At 53.9% G+C, this 12,640-nt stretch overlaps 1 protein-coding gene across 11 annotated transcripts in view; it reads right to left on the reverse strand.

The window, feature by feature from the left end:
• DAB2IP (DAB2 interacting protein) overlaps nt 1-12,640 on the reverse strand; it is a 1,475,985-nt gene that overhangs the window by 500,560 nt on the left and 962,785 nt on the right. Inside the window, exons 1-2 of one of the 11 annotated variants that reach the window (XM_078641858.1) lie at nt 10,317-11,082; nt 9,919-10,225 (exon numbers count right to left, since the gene is read on the reverse strand). The exons of 8 other annotated variants lie outside the window; for them this stretch is intronic. The gene's annotated coding sequence lies outside the window, so the exon portion shown is untranslated. Of the gene's footprint in view, nt 1-9,918; nt 10,226-10,316; nt 11,083-12,640 lie in introns of those variants that run through there. 2 more of the 11 variants (XM_078641862.1, XM_078641863.1) reach the window with 2 other exon arrangements.

Consider the following 12,640-nt stretch of genomic DNA (forward strand, 5'->3'; position numbering starts at 1 on the left):
AAAGGACCAACTCAGAACACAATGAGATAACCTGGGCAATAATAGTAAAAATAGTAATACTAACAAGAAGTATTATACATGATGAGGGAGTGTCTCACCTAATGAGAAAGCATAATAAAACAAACAATGCCACCAACAATGCAAACAGTGAATAAGATAGTAGTATAGGAAACGTTATTAGCATCAATGCAGTAAACATATGGTGCTTCCTACTCCATGCCACTCGCTTCAGGTCACTACAAGTTACAGGCCTCGTTCCTACACAAGAGAGCCACAGGTGTGCCAGGGGTGTCTCCACCAAAAGGCCCAGCAAACTCTATACCACATAACCAGAGAACCACAGGCTTGAGGGAGGCCGCTCCATCTGCAGCGAACCAGCGGTGTGTGGTGGACCTCTTCCACAATCAGAGAACACAGGCAAACCAGAGGGCATCTCAGTGACCCTAGGACCATCCTTGTCCCACAAGATTCCCCTGAAGTGCTGAGGACGAGGAGTTTGAAACCTTGTCCCAGTAATTCCTGCTTTCAGCAGTAGGCATTTCACTGTGAAGCACACAGGACTACACACCCAGCCTGATCAAGCTTTAGACCCAGCCTGATACAGTAGAGCTCAGTTTTGTTTATAGTTCTGTGACAAAGTGAAAGGAAGACACAAACTCAGCACAATGGAAACCCTTAGTTGTTTTTGCAGACAAAGACCTGGGTCTGGAAGTCTCTTTCCAGTGACATCCAGTGGTATACATTGAATCCAGACACTTCCTGCCACTGCAGTGTTCCACGGAATCTAGAACCTAGACACAGCACACCCCTGTCCTTTGCAACCTCAAAACGCTAGAACTGTGTATCATGACAAAAATTAACGACCACCGGACGCGCTGCTATCCAAATGCATAATCCTTTCAAATTGTGGGTCTCACAGGATCATTATGGAGACCCCTTGCTGGTTATGTCCTGGAGAAAGGTCTTGGATGAAGGTGTGACACTGTCATTGTCCATTTCTGAATCCAACGAGGAACCACATGCATCACCCACATCTCCAAACTTCCCTCCTTGCACACACAACTCCCTTCCCATTCTCCTACCTACACTTTGTTCTTATTCCGTACTTTACCATCACCCACACCACACCACCCAAAACTTCCAACACTAACCGGTGATCCTATTCTTGTCGCCTCTTATCCACCCTGGCCTCTTCAGCCTCACAGAATCACTTATCTTCACCACCTTTTCTTTCCCAATGTTCTGTCTCTACTTTTCCTGGCATGCCAGCCTCCCATCAACCACTGCCTTCGACCTTTTTCCACTGAGTCGCTTGCCATCCACCATCCATCAAGGACCCTTGAACCCTCCCTCTGACCAGGACGATGGATCATCTCCAGAAGTATCATGTGCAGCGGTATGTACACCCCACAGCACATCCATAACCACCACCTTCACATAATACCACTGCCTATAACACAGGCGTGGTCAGAAATATTCATGTCAATGGGTTCCCCAACACATTTTTACCTTTAGGGCTCCATTGAATCCTCAATAAACAGCGAATGACATGAAGGAGGACTTCAGTCGTTGACTATGTTGGCATTCTACAACTCGCACGACCAATGGACCTCAACACTGAGCCGCCCCACAACCCAGAACTCCCTTAGGAGCCCTCCGTGACCCACCAAGTGTAGGTCAAGGAGATGAGGAACAGGTTGATGAACACACCTCTACCATAGGGCGAGGGTTTTCTGACTTTTTAACTTCAATATCAGGGCTTGTTTCAAGAGTTGTTCTTAGATAAGGAATCCATGTTGGTATTTTTGGATGTCTTAAGAAGAGGGTAAGCCCCAAACAGAATTAATTCTACCACACCTAAGTTCTGTGCTGAAAGTGAACCCTGGCTCCAGAAGGATAAGCACGGCCTTCAGAAACCTCTCATTCACTTCCTGGTCAAGTCCTATTGGCTACGGTCAGTTGCTCAGGGCCTTTAACACCTTCGCCGCGGGGCTAATTCCCCCGTGGCGCTGGGGGTGCGGAGGGCACGCGCAGCGCCGCGGTGCTCGTGACGAGCTGAGCTCATCACGCCGCATGGTGGATGGTGGCGCTGTGCTGATGACGAGCTGAGCTCGTCAGGACCACGCCCGTTTTTTAGAACGCTCAGCACCGCGGGGGAATTAGCCCCGCGTGTGAGCGCTGCGCGTGTCATGACGAGCTCAGCTCATCATCAGCACACGGCCACCGTGCCTCATGACGAGCTCGTCATGAGCACCCAAGGAGTTAATTGCCTTTTAAACCAAGATCTGTGCTCCTATGGTCAAATAATGATGTTTTTGTGGGATGGGTGCCACAGATGCCATGGACTCTTCCATCTCCTAAGATACTATCTGGGTGCCATTATCTGTGACAAGCTCTTCGAGGTGGTTTATAACAACGCACAGAAACGCAATCAATAGATCAGACTTACGTGAGCCATAAAAACCGTCTTTCGCTAGCTAGAAAAGTAGTTTAGCCTGACAATGGAGGGAATATATTTCACCTGACAGGCCCAGCCGATGAGTGACATCAAGGACTGACTTGTTTCAGTGGCCATGGAACAGAGAACTTTGAACACAAATGTACAAGGCAGCGCGGGTCACAGAGGGAACAGCTGCGTTCTGCCATTAAATAGAATGATAATAAAATAAGGCAGTTATGCTATTTCTAAAGGCTTTAATATCACTTGGCGCTATTATTTCATTTAATATTAATCAAGGTATTCATTTGAAGGAACAGGAGTTTAAACCAAAACCTGTCCCTCCTTTCCCCAGCATTCCAGCCCCCCCCGAGATCTCACCACTGGTCGTGTCTTGCACAAGCTGCTTCGTTTACAGCGTGTTATCTTGGAACGATTTGGGCTGTTTCACTGATAAAGGCCCGATGCCTTTCCTGGCTCCGCCCCCCAGGGGTGGTGATGCATTGCCCGCTCGGTGATGACGTCACAGCCGGGCAGCTGCAGCAGGAAGTGAGAGTGCTAGTGACCGATCGGCAGCCAGTCCCGGTCAACATGATTCTCTCATTACGTCACATCCTCTACGTCAGGTCGATATTCGCGAATCTTGGAATTTCCCTGATGCGCACCCAGAGGCTGAACGGGGGAAGACCTGCGCCAGGCCATCTGTTGATCGGAGATGAGGTCTCTGGAACCCCTCTCTGCCACCCTGTGCTTCGTCCAAGAGGGCCTGATCAGGTGGAAAAATACACGCCGACCTCGCCTGTGCCCGCAGCCATGAGTGAAAGAACGGCGCTACACGGGAGGACGGGGAGGGATGCTTTTCTTTTGAAGGCCCCACAGACAAGTAACAAGGCGCACATACTGCCGACAGATGAGTCCTCTAAGCGCTGGACAGCGATCTTCCAAGCTAGACATCTTCCCCTCACAGACAGCCCCGTGACCCTTATCAAATCTGCACGGCCCGGCGGTGCGCAGTGGTCCGTGCACTGTGGGTCTTGACCTCTCGTGGCTGTCCCGTTCTGACACGGTCTCTAGCAAGGCGCAGTCACCCTGCCGTCAGCTACGCGCCCCTGAGAGGGAGCACGACCCGGGGGGACTGGTACAACACTGGGCGGCTCGGCTACCTGGGTCCTTTAGCACCCTGCACGGCCCTGCCTCCTGCTGCCTGCGGTACATACACGGGAGTGCGCGGCTCTGCGTGTTTTGCGAGACAGCACGGAGCTGTCACCTTCATCCCTTCTTAAGAGCACGGTTTCGGGGACACTGGCAGGGATTGCGCTGCTCCTGGTGCCGTGACACAATTACGCGGTGCTGCCACCCTGTACCCTCCTGGGGCGCACACTCATGATACATTGGATGTATCTTCCCGAAGCGCACGGCTCGTGGGACATTGCCACATTGATGAGGGGGCTGCCACACTGGTCCCCCCCAGAAAGGATAGCTCGTGGCACATTGCACAGTGCTGTCACTCTGTACCCTCCCGGGGCGCACGGCACGTGGGACATTGGCACAGTGCTGTCACTCTGTACCCTCCCGGGGAGCACGGCTCGTGGTACATTGGCACATTGCACGGTGCTGTCACTCTGTACCCTGCCGGGGCGCACGGCATGTGGGACATTGGCACAGTGCTGTCACTCTGTACCCTCCCGGGGCGCACGGCTCGTGGTACATTGGCACATTGCACGGTGCTGTCACTCTGTACCCTACCAGGGCGCACAGCTCGTGGGACATTGGCACAGTGCTGTCACTCTGTACCCTCCCGGGGCGCACAGCTCGTGGGACATTGGCACATTGCACGGTGCTGTCACTCTGTACCCTGCCGGGCGCACGGCTCACAGCGGGGTGCTGTCACCTTGATCCCTCCTGAATGTTACGCCTCAGGGGAGATTGGCACATTGCACTGTGCTGTCACTCTGTACCCTCCCGGGGCGCACGGCTCGTGGGACATTGCCACATTGAGGAGGGGGGCTGTCACACTGGTCCCTCCCAGAGAGGATAGCTCGTGGGACATTGGCACATTGCACGGTGCTGTCACTCTGTACCCTCCCGGGGCGCACGGCTCGTGGGACATTGGCACAGTGCTGTCACTCTGTACCCTCCCCGGGGCGCACAGCTCGCGGGACATTGGCACATTGCACAGTGCTGTCACTCTGTACCCTCCCGGGGCGCACAGCTCGTGGGACATTGGCACATTGCACGGTGCTGTCACTCTGTACCCTGCCGGGGCGCACGGCTCGTGGGACATTGGCACAGTGCTGTCACTCTGTACCCTCCCGGGGCGCACGGCTCGTGGGACATTGGCACATTGCACGGTGCTGTCACTCCGAACCCTGCCGGGGCGCACGGCTCACAGCCGGGTGCTGTCACCCTGATCCCTCCTGGATGTTACGCCTCAGGGGAGATTGGCACATCGCGTGGACTAAAGAGCTTTCTGTGCCTTTGTCTCCGCTCTGAATACAGACGAGGCCATTAGCCACAAAGGCCCGCGCCGGCGGCCGCGCGGTGACATATGCGAGCCGAGCGCATTCCCCAGCGACCCGTGGGCCCCGACACTTAAACAATCATATCACAGTTGGGTACTAAGGGGCCCCATTCAGGGCTGACTGAGCTCTGCCGAAAGGCCAATGGATGAATGATACAAGAGCCTGAACTCGTAACCAGAGAAAAGGGGCGCGATTCACACATTCACGTCTTCCCGCTCTTAAGATGTTAGGGTGACCTTGTAGTCGCAGGTGTGCACTGGGATCGGTTATGCTGGGGTAAGGGGTGGGTCAGTGGCTAAGAAAGGGGTGGGTCAGTGCCTAAGAGATGGATTTGGCTATGAGGGCAAAGGTTATTTTGTGGTGAAAAGGCATAAGAGGTAAAAAAAAGATTTCAAATTGACTTGCCTTCTCTCTTACAACTAATATGTTGTGTTGAGGGGCAAATAGCAGACCTCATCTTACACAAGATGGCGCCCACAGGGCTCCTTATTGGCTCAAGCCATCGCCAACTTTTAAAACGTTAGTGGAGCAGGCGGCTCTTCAAGGAGAGATCCAAACTCCATGGATTTCAGAGTTTGGACTACATCTGAACATTCACACTACAGTGTGGATACGACTACTGGTAAATGTGTTCGACTTGCACCCCAACAATCAACCTTCACTGTCTCTGGCTAAAGCTGCTCTCGACCTCCAGAAGCAACATGGAAGCCGCAGAGGAGGCACTTAGGGAATAGTCCTATCTCTCTGTCTACTCTTTGAAACTGTCCAACCATGCATCCAAAAGGTGGACCACCTCCTTGTGTACGGAGATGTTTTAACCCCTTGGGTGCGGCCGCGATTCTGCGCCTGTGCGGCACATTCCGATCGCGGGTGCGGTCATGACGGCCGGGAGCCGTCATCAGCACACGAGCACTGTGTGCCATGACGGCTCCCGGCCGTCATCAGCATGGAAGGGGTTAAAGGGTCATGTAGTGCCTTGAGACCCTCAGGGGTGAGTAGCGTGCTTTATAATCCCCCCGATTGATTGATTGGAGAGCACCATGCCAGTAAAGCATCAAACATCACCACATCTGGATGGAGCTGGAAACCCACCTTTTCAAAGAGCCTTTCTTCTTCCCCTGGTACCACTGAGGGTCTCGCAAGGACCACATATGATGAGAACTTCCTACTCTACCGCTTATCATGAATACCGCTTTCTCCATTGATGGAACCACAAGTACAGCCGTGGAGCACGTATGAAGTATAAGTGTTTTCTTTACAGCGTTTCATACTGTACTTCTCTTCTGCCGTTTCTATGCACTGTAAATAACAGGTCTTACCATGACCAACTTTAATAGTACTCAATTTACCGACCATGGAAGGATGGAAGAAATAGTTGACCAACTGCTCAAATTAATTCATATTTGCCTAGGCTAATCGACCACTAATCCTATTTTGGTTCTGGAGTAGCGTGCTACTTGCCGAAAAGCACTTAGACAATTCATATGGGGTAGTAAGTGCTATATAAATGCAAACCTTTCCCTCTTCTATCCCTCCACTACCTTCCTCAATCCAAATAACAGACTAACATATCCACCACTCATACCTTTCATATTTCACTATAATAATTCACCAGTAATCCTTTTGGGCACAGGAGTAGCATGCTACTCGTCGAAAAAGCACTTTGACGCCACTTCAGGGCTAGTAAGCACTATATAAATGCAATTACAATAAAATACCGGAATCTGAACTCATAAACCGTAGATCACCACATGTTTCAGTGGTGAGTGTTCTTAAATACTTCTGGTGATAACCACCTCATTATCCCCCAATAGAACCACCTGGAGTCCACAGTGCACTGCAGCTGAAGAGAACTCACTTGGCCTGCACTTGGAAAGACCGCCCTCCCATCACCATGAGACTGCCTCTGTTTGTCTTTCTGAACATGTGGGTGCTGCACCCTCTCTATCTAGATTAATGCTTTCAAAGTACCAATTAATATTCAAACCCATTCGAACCTCACCAGTGGGCTGGAGGGCCCTGCCTCAGGTGATGCTGAGAGGATGCTGGGGTCAAACAGTCCTACGGAAAGCACCTGCATCAGCCAGCATCCCTGTGCCTCAGACATAGAGAGAACATGTCAGCTTAGACTGCTTTGTTAATAAAAACACACGTCATTTCTGGCCCTGTTTACAATTCGAATGGCACTTCCGGGTGCAAACAGAACTAAAACCCATGGCTGCGGGAAGCCCACACCAAAGAACCTGTTCTGAAGTCAGAAAATTACTCTGAACCCCCAACACCCCCACCTTCCATCGATGCATTCTGGGGGGGAGGTACTCTATATATCTAGAGGGGGAGGAGGGTGGTGCTCCTGCTGAAGGCCCAAGGAAGGAAGCGCCAGAGGTGAAACGCTTCCGAAAGAACTAGGCTCTTAAAGCCCAGCGGTGTCAGTTTTGGGGTGGCTGTTTCCTGATCGTCTGTAGAATGGAGCTCCTTATGTTATGCTGGTCGCTGAACCTTATGCGTTCCCAGCTCTAGAGAGAGGCACACCCGCGAAGGGGCTGTGAAACGAAGGTTTGGAAAGTGAGCTCCTTGCTGATTGGCCCGTGGCTCATGGGGCGGGCGGTACTAACGCCCCGCGCGCACCTGCCTGCATGAGACTCACCACCACACTCAGCCAGCACGGTGGATGGCACTTGTGGGCACCTTCCAGCAGCCAAGAGGACGAGAGCTTTGTAGGCGCAATCTGCTTGCTTTTTGGACTGGTCAGAAAACAAAGGTACCCCCGTCTACAGGGACCGCGTGCAAAGCCTGAACCGGGGCTCCAGGCGCGTGGGGAGCGCAGCAGAGCGCAATCCCATGGGCAGGTTAGACGAGGGTGTTGCATTTACACAGCACACGGCCTGTGACTGGGTGGCATAGTGGCACTGTCAGGAGTCTGGGGTGAATTTACAAATGGCTCTTAGGCCCCCAGGACAGAAGAGAGCCTGACTGGACATGTGCTACCAGTAGTGTAAATGGATGTGAACGTGTAAACTTCAGTGAGCTGTAGGTGAACAGTCTTGGCGCTTTTATGAGACCTGTGACTGTACCAAATCCGGGCAGAATTGTCTGTTAGTGGGAGGGAGGGAGGGAAAGACTGACTATACACTTTACACGTTCAATATTTTCTGAAATTGTTTCACATCACCCTTTCCATATATTTCTTTATATACCCTTGCCAATACAAACAATACACTTCCATATTATCAATTATTTACACATTGACACCAACAGCGCCTTCCTGTGCAGGTTGCGCATTCACCGCCATCATTCTAGGCAGAGCGCGCGACTCTCCTCCAAGCAGACATTACCGAGCCGCCAGTCCCCAGTGGAGTGTGTGCAACTGGTCCCGTCCTTTCTCAGTTCACCAGTATGTGTTTTTGTTATTCATGTATTTTTAATGGCATAGAGATAAAGGGCCTCTTTGGAAATCGGGCATGTTGACCGGCTGCACGTGAGCGTTCCTTGCACATGCGCAGTAACGCCGGTGGGGCTGGGGCAGGACACCTGTCAGACTGGCGCCCTCACCTCCCACCGCTCTCCTCGTCTTTAAGAGTCACTTGATTAACTCCCCCCCCCCGCCCCCCACACACTGGCCAGTTCACTTCTAGGCCCTCTCCTTACCAGCTTTCCAGTTCCCTCGGTTCTCCCGACTTTCCTTGGTTTGTGTCGATTACGCTATATTTAACCACCACTTCCTTTCCCACGTTTTCAGGCTCCCCAGGGGGCAATGCGCACTGGAAAGAAGTCCTACATAAGATTGTTTTTATTCATAACCGAAAACGGGGCAGACTGTTGCAGTCGACCCATCCTGCCCCGGCTCTCCCGGCCTTTCCGCTAAAAGGCCGGCCGGTCTGGGGTGGGCAGAAGAAACTGACCCTAATCAAACCCTATGGGTCCCAGATCTGACGTGAGAGACGGGGGCGTAGCTTCCCTTGGTGCAGCAGGTGCAGTGGCACAGAGGCCCGCCGACCCCTGATTCTTGCTGTATTTAAATAATTCTAATAAACGTCTGCACAGCGGCTGCTCTATGGTGTGAATGGTAGCCCTCGCAAGGATGATAGGCTGAGCGGCCCCACCAGGATTCGAACCTGCGACCATGTGTCATCCACATATCACTGCGATGGAAGCATTCCAATATTGATCTACCAGACCCTGGCCTCGTGCGCCTGACAGGCCACAGGGCTGAAGCAGCGTCTTACATGTGCATGACTGCCCCTGTCCTAGCATTTCAGAGCACTGGGCTGTGGGAGAAGTTTCCTTTCCACTTCGAGGCCTGTCGGACTTTGATCACAACACAGAGTCAAGGTACAAACAGCTCATGAGACTGACAGGGTCCCCCATTCCCCGGCGCGAGCGCCGCGATCACATCTGGCCAGCAGCAGCACATGTGGCTGGTTCTACGGTGTCCGCGCAGGGCCAAGATCACAGCGTTTCCTTTACCGTTTGCCGGGTTTTAAAATGCAGAGACGTGGCTGTGCTTTATAAGGGACTCCTCTACGGTCCGTTTAAAAACACACACACAGCCTCATTTTACGATAGTGTCGCGATCAAACGGCACACGCTGTTATTCACTTACCTTCCGAATAGCGCCTGGAGCGAGTTACTTTTTAATCTACACGCTTTCCGCTTGGGCAATACAGAGGGGAAAAAGAGGCACATAGAGATTAAATATTATGTTCAGGATCACACCATTTGTGTCAAATGTGAACGCAGGGATTGAGAGCCGGGGCTCCCTGGTCCGTAGTAAACAATATAGGCGCTAGGTCGCTGTAGGTCACACCTTTCCGTCTTCCCTGTCACTACAGCTTGCACTCTCCCTTGACACACATTCCCAGCAACTTTTCACCAGCACCAGGAAGCGAGGGGGGGGGGGCAAGTTTAAGGGCAGCGCCTCGAAGGAGCAGCGACCGAGCAGCAGAGGCTAGCACTCACCAGGATGCGTCCGTCTTTCCTGAGCAGTGGTGAAGCCCGTGTAATCCAGTGTACATCCAGCTGTGCGCGGATCACTGCGCCCCCATGCCTCCGTTGCCTGCTCCGGACCGGCTCTTGTTGTTCCCGGTTGGTGGGGCTCGGCGGATCCTCGGGCACATTCCTGCCTCCGGGCTCCCAGGCTGCCTCGCTTCTCCTCTGCCGGCCGGGAGGCAGGCGGGCTCTCTCTCCCCACCGGCGGGCAGCGGCAGTCCCTTCCTTCCTGTGTGTGATCCAGCCTGCGGCCCCCCGCCTCACGCTCCGTGGCCTCCTGTGTGTAGCCGAGCCCGGTATGTGGCGCACGGGAGCACCCCACTCTGTGCACAGCCGAGCCCGGTCTGTGGCGCACGGGAGCACCCCACTCTGTGCGCAGCCGAGCCCGGTCTGTGGCGCACGGGAGCACCCCACTCTGTGCACAGCCGAGCCCGGTCTGTGGCGCACGGGAGCACCCCACTCTGTGCGCAGCCGAGCCCGGTCTGTGGCGCACGGGAGCACCCCACTCTGTGCACAGCCGAGCCCGGTCTGTGGCGCACGGGAGCACCCCACTCTGTGCGCAGCCGAGCCCGGTCTGTGGCGCACGGGAGCACCCCACTCTGTGCGCAGCCGAGCCCGGTCTGTGGCGCACGGGAGCACCCCACTCTGTTTGCAGCCGAGCCCGGTCTGTGGCGCACGGGAGCACCCCACTCTCTGTGTGAAACCCAGCCCGACTGTCTCTCACAGACCCCTCCCCTCCGAGCCAGCCCTCTGTGCATACGAGCCAGCCCGGCTCTGTGGCTCACAGATCACCTCCGTGGCTGTGTGCAGCCGGGTCTGTGGCGCACAGGACCCTGTGTGTGTAATCCAGCCGGGCACTCTCTCTCACAGACCCCTCCCAGCCAGCCCGGCTCTGTGGCTCACAGATTACCTCCGTGAGTCTGTGGCTGTGGCGCACAGGACCCTGTGTGTGTAATCCAGCCGGGCACTCTCTCTCACAGACCCCTCCCAGCCAGCCCGGCTCTGTGGCTCACAGATCCCCTCCGTGGGTGTGTGCAGCCGGACTGTGGCGCACACAACTCTTCTGTATGTGATCCCTTATCCAGCCGGGCGCTCGTCTCACAGACCGCTCACTCCCCTCCGAGCCTGCCCTTTGCCTCACATGTTGTGTTTCTCGGTGCACGAGCCAGTCATGCTCTGAGACGCACAGATCTCGGTTTATTTATTTATGTATTGTGTGCGTTTTTATATAGCGCGGACTTCACCCGATGGTGTCAGAGCGCTTCATAATAGGAACCGTGGTGAAACATGAGGACAAATTACAAGTCAGCGTGTTACAAGAGCAAACAAAATACAAGAGGTAGCAAACGATACGTTACAAGAGGAAAAAAAAGTGACGCGTGTATGTTACAAAAGCGTACAAAGTACAAATTGAGGTATAATACTGCACTAAATGACAGATACTGGGTGTGTGCAGACCAGATGGGCTACGTGTGTTACACTGACCCTCCACTCTCTATGTGACCAGCTGCAGCTCCGCACCCCCCCCCCCTATATACCCCCTCCCCTATGTTGTTTCTCTCTATGAACATGCCAGCCTGGCTCTGTCTCGCGCAGACAGCCCCTCCCCGTGTTGTTTCTCTCTGTGCCCATGCCAGCCTGGCCCTGTCTCCCAGGGATCTCCGTGGGTGTGTGCAGCCCAGCCTGGCACGCGGGCGCACACGCCCCTTTCCTGTGTCTAATGCAGCCCGGCTGCCTCTCACAGACGCCTCCCCCCGAGCCTCACATGTCGCTTCCCTCTGTGTCTGTGGCCCACAGACCCCCTCCGTGGTTGTGTTCAGACCAGATTCACCCCCTCTTTCACACAGACTCTCCCCCCCAGCCCCCCTGTGTAACACAGACTGAACCTGCCTTACAAAGACCTGGCTCTACTTAAACCAGACCCGCTGCCCTACTGGGTAACAACCCGCCTGGTTGTGTGTCTGATAGACCCCCCCCCCCACCCCCCCCCCTGGAACCCAGCCTGGTTCTATCACACAGACCCTCCCGTCTAGCCCAGCTTGACTCCGTCTCTCTCACAGACACTCACACCCCTCCCCACCCAAGTATGCCAGCCTTGCTCTGTGTTACACAGACGCCCACCCTCCTGTGTAACTCTGCCAGGTTGTGTGTCTCACAGACCATACCCACGTCAAGTCAAGTCAAGTCATACAATTTATATAGCGCACTACATACCCAGAGGGTTTCAAGGCGCTTAGGAAGGGGAGGAGGATTATATGTCAAATATCCACGTTTTAAGCTGCTTTCTGAACGCAAGGTGATTCTGGGTGAGGCGAAGGTAAGCGGGGAGTGAGTTCCATGTTTTGGCAGCCAGGTAAGAGAAGGATCTGCCTCCCATGGTGGTCTTGTTGATGTGGGGTACAGTGGCGAAGGCTTGGTTGGAGGATCGAAGTAGGCGGGGGGGGGAGTAGAAGGACAGTCGGGAGTTGAGGCAGTCTGGTCCGATGTCGTAGAGTGATTTGTGTGCGTGGGTGAGCAGTCGGAAAGTAATCCTCTTATTGACGGGTAGCCAGTGGAGATCTTTAAGGTGACCAGAGATGTGTTCGTTGCGTGGGATGTCTAATATGAGCCTGGCTGAGGCGTTTTGGATTCGTTGTAGTTTCTTCTGGAGTTTGGCGGTGGTGCCTGCGTAGAGGGTGTTTCCGTAGTCCAG

Source organism: Lissotriton helveticus, chromosome 5_1 (assembly GCF_964261635.1).
Source record: "Lissotriton helveticus chromosome 5_1, aLisHel1.1, whole genome shotgun sequence".
In the NCBI taxonomy this organism is placed as follows: domain Eukaryota; kingdom Metazoa; phylum Chordata; class Amphibia; order Caudata; family Salamandridae; genus Lissotriton; species Lissotriton helveticus.